This window comes from Eublepharis macularius, chromosome 3 (assembly GCF_028583425.1).
Source record: "Eublepharis macularius isolate TG4126 chromosome 3, MPM_Emac_v1.0, whole genome shotgun sequence".
In the NCBI taxonomy this organism is placed as follows: Eukaryota; Metazoa; Chordata; class Lepidosauria; order Squamata; family Eublepharidae; genus Eublepharis; species Eublepharis macularius.
The window spans coordinates 175,260,472-175,266,471 of record NC_072792.1 but is presented as its reverse complement, the minus strand read 5'-3'; the positions used below and the strand labels follow the sequence as shown (position 1 = coordinate 175,266,471).

The following is a 6,000-nucleotide window of genomic DNA, read 5'->3' as shown; positions in this document are numbered from 1 at the left end:
CTGCCAGCTCTGCGGCACACCAGGACAGCCGACTTGCCATGGGGGTGGGGTGGGGTGCCCAGCATGATGACATCATGGGAGTGACGTCATCATGCAGAGCCAGGAGCACACGCACGCAACTAGCCTGACTACATTTGCCGTGGGCGCTGGCAACCATAGATCCTGCCCTGGGAGACTGCCCACCCCCAGCAGGCCCCCGGGAAGCCTACCAATCACATGCTCTCATCCTAACCTACCTCACAGAGTTATTGTGGGATAAAATAGAGATGGGGAGGACAATGTCGTCAGTCTGTTTGGGTCCCGATTATAACTAAAATGAATAAATAAAATGGTGCATTTCAAGAAGTCTGTGGCTGCTTCTAGATCACACAAACAATGCTAGGGAGGTTGAAAGTACAAGTCTTAATCCATCTTTCTGCAAGTCCCACAGTGAATTAAACCCCTGGATTCCTGCTGAACTTCAGTTTCACATCTGTTCGAGGGTAGAAGGCATTTTTGTAAGCGTGGAAAAAAATACCTAACGCTCCTAAGGAACTATTCCAGTTATCAAATGTTCTCATTTGCAACTGTACCAACGGCTCATCCCTGATTTTTATTTTTTTTTTGGAAAAAAATAAAATTAGCAAGGACTCCAGATGGGTAGACTAAAAAAAGACGCGTTTGTTCATTTCAAATACACAAACAAATAAACATGCGGCAACAAAAGCAGATGATAAGACTATAATAAAAGAATGCTTCAAAGGCTCCTGGGCCTTAAAACATTTTTTGTGTTGGAAAGTCGACTTTCAAACAGGGTATGTCACTTTTTAGTGGCTAATCTAATCACAGCTGCTTTCCTTTAAGCTTTTAACCTCTGTTGGAAGATTACAGGGCTGAGAACAAGTGAATAATTGATAGCCAGGCTCCTGCTCAAAGCACCGTGATGTCACTAGTGATTGGATTTGCAGAGACAGTTTCTGCAACAACCTAGAACCTTACCCAGAGAAAAAGGTCACCCGATTAGTCGGAGCTAAAGCAGAGCCACAGTGCATAGCTATGGCCACACCACCCTGACCACGCCCGATCTCGTCTGATCTCAGAAGCTAAGCAGGGTCGGGCCTGGTTAGTACTTGGATGGGAGACCGCCTGGGAATACCAGGTGCTGTAGTTACAGTGCATAGCTATGGGCATAAGGAAGAATTAATTTCGGGTTGCTGAGTCTGGCTTGGGAAATACTTGGAGATTTAGGAGCAGAGGATGTTGTTCAGGGTAGGGGTGCCAACTCCATCTTGGGAAATTCCTGGTTATTTTGGAGCAGTGCCTGGGGAGGGCAGAGTTTGGGAATGGGAAGGAGATCTGCAGGGAGTGATATAGGGTTGCCAGGTCCCTGGGGGCACAAACCGAAGGATGGGGGGCTCATGGCGGATGGGAGCTGGGAGGTGGGGGTCCCCTGTCCCAACAGGAGAACCTTGGAGCCCAAAGTGACAGCATGTCACCAGTGACATCTTGCCACTATGTAAGGCCTCCCAGCATTTGGCTCTCTAAGAACTATCATTGTGTCCACCCTCCAAAGCTGTCATTTCCTCCAGGGGAACTGATCTCTCTAGTCCAGAGATCAGTTGTAATTGTGGGAGAACTCCAGGTTGGCAGCCCTTTGATGTATTCCAGCTTGCCTGATGATAATCCTTGCAAATCAAAAACTAGCACAGCAGGCTACTTTTCCCTGTTCGCTTGCTGTGCTGGTTTTCTATTGGCAGGGAGTTTTAGCATTCCCTAGATGCGAATCTCCACCTTCAGTCTTCCTTCCGCTATCTCAAGTATAGGGTTACCAACCTCCAGATGGAGCCTGGAAATCTCCCAGAATCACAACTGATCTCCAGAATGTATAAATCATTTCCCCTGGAGAAAATGACTATTTTGGAGGGAGGCATGATGCTCCACTGTGGTTCCTTCCCAAGCCTCACCTTCCCCAGACTTCACCCTCCAATCTCCAGGAATTTCCCAACATTGAGTGTCTGCCACTTAGTTCCCTTGAACTGAATCAGAAAGCACATCTTAAAACGGACCAGAGAAACTTCTGCAATGTGGCAGACATCCAGTGATTCCCTAGTACACAAGCTAATGTCAAAAGCACTTATCGAAGGTATTCCTACATTAAAGCATGAAAGGTTTGTAGAATGAGGGAAAAGAGCCCTGCTCTATGCCATACTGTGTAATTTGTGTTGTTTCCAACATTAGACCGTTTTACAGCTTCCAAATTTAGTTGATTCATTGGTGAGATTGACTGATCAGTGCTTTAATCACCAAAGAGGTTATTCCATCTGATGTGTTTGCATCAGAAAAAAGATTCTCTCTTAATACACAGCCCAGACAATGAAAACAGTGTGTTATAGTGACATCACCGCCTGTGAGAGGGTTTACCAGGATACTGTGGCAGAGAACAAACTGCAAGCATTGCTGGACGGTGCCACTATATATAATTGCATGTGTGTTGTGGAAAGGGATTTAAAACCAGGACAGAAGACCATTGGCTGATAGGACAAAGCTGAAGCGCTGTCTGTTGCCATGCAAATCGCCAGCTGATCCGAGAGAGCCAAGCGTTGTCTACTCCGCCAATCTGAGTAACATTTGATGAGAATAAAATTGATGTAAAGAAAAGTATTAATGGCTACTTTAACAAAAAGGAAGTCTGGTATTGCAGAGATTTGTACATCGTTCTATAACCCCCAGCATTCAGTGTAGTGTTCTCCAATATTTCCAGATCTGGGATCCAGTTTAGGAATGGGATCCATTTGACAGGAAAAAGGGGAGCCAGAGTTACCTAGGGTTGCCAACCTCCAGGTAGGGGCTGGTGTTACAACTGATTTCCAGTAGACATGGGCACAGACAGCATTACGAACAGAAAAAACCCACGAACAGCCCGATCTGCTGTTCGCGAGCAAGCTGTTCGCGAGGCCCCATCGTAAACAAATAGGTGGTCGTTAAAAGCCTCGTTAGTTGCCTTCAGCAGCCTTTCTGCAAACCAGACAGTCTGGCGCCTGCTGCAATCAATCCCCTTGGCAACCAGAGGGAGGGAGGGACTGAACTCTGTCTGAACTCCTTCTGGCTTTCCTTCTGGCTTTAACCCTTCAAAGTACTTCCAGCAGAGAGTCCCGTTTTTGCCACTGTGAAAATGACAGCCAATGGGGAGACCCGTGGATCATGCCTTTCCCGGGGTTCAATCTCTCTGAAACTTGGGGGGGGGGGTCTTTAGAGGACAGTGAAGACTATGTCCCCTGCAAATTTGGTGGGCATTGGACATTGGGAAGGTCAGTTTGTGGGATGTTTAAAGGGCCCTGCTCCTTGCACGTGGCAGGAAAGGGCCCTTTAAACTATCAGCTGGCAGGCGGCAGGGGGAAATCCCAGTGGGTTTGAGGGGAGGGGGGCTAAGTGGGGGGGTTGGGGGGGTTCTGATCCCTACGAACAATGAACATGTCTGGGAACAGTTCATGTTTGCTGTTCGTTGTTCGTGTTGGGCACCGAACAACGAACAGGGTATTCAGGGATTCCTCCCCCCCGCTCCCGTTCATGCCCATGTCTAATTTCCAGGCTACGAAGATCAGTTCCCCTGAATAAAATGGCTGCTTCGGAGGGAGGATTCTATGGCATTATTCCCTGATGAGCTCCCTCCTCTCCTCAAAGCCCACCTTTCCCAGTTTCCACTTCCAAATCCCCAGGAATTTCCCATTCCGGTGCTGGCGAGGCAACCCTATTTATTACCTTGGCAGTGGTAGCAGACCAAAACAGCTAGGGACAGGGAATATAAGCCAAGAACCAAGATGTATATCCTACTGAGGATGTGAAGAGGAACCTTCTTCAGAATGAGTGACTGTTAACTTACTGTCCTACTGCTGATGGCATAGCTCCCTTGCTGTCTATGCAGCAGTCCATTGCAAAAGGCAGCAAAAAATTTGCAAGATGTATTGGGGTTTGCAATAACAAGGAATTCCAATACCTTTGCAATAACAAGGAACTGCAATAACAAGGAATTCCAATACCTGTCTGAGGGTCCTGGGCTATATGTGATTCAGTGGGTGAAAACAGGCAAATATTTTGAACTCTTAGAAATTGGATTACATCAATACGAGGTTCCCAGCCCACTTACAGTTCCCCTTGTCTTCAGTACACCCTCCTCTCACCAGGCATTCATTTTGTCTGCAGTTATTTACCATGGTTTGTGAAGCATTTTCAGAACTATCATGAGCAGGAGCTTGGGAAGCGGGGACATGGGAGACACTGGCACTGCATGCACAGCGACATCATTTCCAGTTAAAAAACAGAAGTGATGTCACACCATTTTAGGAATCATCAGAAACTCTATGATTAAACCATAGTGTTTTCTGCAATTCCTAGAGCGATGTGACATCACTTCCAGGTTTTCCCCAGAGTGACATGTGCAACACCAAGATTAAAAATAAAACCAATGTTTTAGCCAGCAGGAAGTCACAGTGGGTGACCTGGCAGCCCTACTCAAGGAAGTTTAATAGAATGCTTCATTCCAATACGAATCTGGTTGTACTTAGTGGTTTATCCAATCCCATACTCAGAAGGGCAGGTCTTGGTAGTGTCACATTGGATAGTATTCACATGCCTCTAGGAATTGCACCACGTAATGTCTGTGAATATGGTTGCCAAATTTTAACCCGGTTTACGGTGGCCTTTTAATACCAGTTTGATCTGCAGCAATTATTAGGTGATGTTATTTAGCTCCATGCCAAGAAAATCTTCAGCTACCCATTTCTGCATATTAACCCTCTGTTAAAGGACAGCAGCATTTCCCCCTGAACAGCGGGCACCCTTGTCCATGAATGTGTGTGTCTGCAAATGTGTCTTTAAAAAGAGTGTCCCTGACTAATCTTTCCCAAAGAGTGAGATCCTTACTTTTATTAGGAAAGTTGTTCCTAGCAAACAGAGACATTTTGACTTTAAGCCTTTTTGGATAGCACTGAGGGCTCGCTCATACATTTGGCTGGGTACAAACGAAGCATGGCACAAAAGAAAACAGGGTTTTTTCAACTTCCAGGTATTTTTTTCCATTTCTGTCCTGTACAGCTCAGCAGAGAAAATATAAGCGAAGAGGTACTGGGCCACAGGGCTCTCCCAGCGTTATCACCAACTTGTCACTCTTGTAACAAGTAGTGAGCCGAGCGAAAATGGGGGTGTGTGGAGATACCATTCTTGCTCATTCCACTCCACTTGCTGAGGCTGCATTTTCACGCCCCTGTGTGATTGCAGTTGCAGCCTTTGTCCTGGGAGCTCAGTGCTCACGGCGGCTCTTGGCACCTTTGGATCCAAAACAATAACTAGCTGATAAACACACATTGGCAGAGTAGAAGAAATCGACCCTTTACCAGCAACAAACAAACAACCAGGGTTGTGTCTACACATTCAAAATGAGTCCCCAGTGGCTTTTCAGCGAGTCTTGGAAAGGTCATTAGAGCTTGTTTTGGTTTAATTTTAAATAAAGGCTGGCACATCTGGCGAGCTGTATTCCTGGAGGAATGACACATGACAGGCCACAGAGACAAAATCTTTCATCCTTAGGGGAAAATAAGCATTATTTGTATTTTCCCCAAGATGCATCAGATTACCAGAATGCACGAACGTCACAAGAACCTGAGAGGATTGCAAAGCTGAATGTAATTTAAGGATCAATACTGAGATGATTTCTTATTTATCTTAGAGTTCCAGCAAGATGATCACAAAGTCTAATTTATAAACTGGGTAGCCAACTGCAGGTTGGGAAATTCCTGGAGATTTTGGGAGGCAGCCTGGAGACAGCAGGGTTTGGGGAGGGGTTTGGACCTCGGTAGGCTGTAATGCTGTAGTGCCCCACCCTCCAAAGCAGCCATTTTCTCCAGGGGACCTGATCGCTGTCATCTGGAGATCATCTGTAATTTAGGGTCCTCAGCTCTGGGTCGGAAAATTCCTGGAGATTTGCGGGGGGGGGGGGGTGGAGCCCGGGGAGGGCAAGGTTTGGGG

The 6,000-nt window shown here is 46.5% G+C and overlaps 1 non-coding gene across 1 annotated transcript; it reads left to right on the top strand.

The window, feature by feature from the left end:
* Nucleotides 1-1,031: 1,031 nt before the first annotated feature.
* On the top strand, nt 1,032-1,150 carry LOC129326802 (5S ribosomal RNA). Its single transcript, XR_008596734.1, has one exon. It is a non-coding gene; the product is annotated as a 5S ribosomal RNA (ribosomal RNA).
* Nucleotides 1,151-6,000: the final 4,850 nt, after the last annotated feature.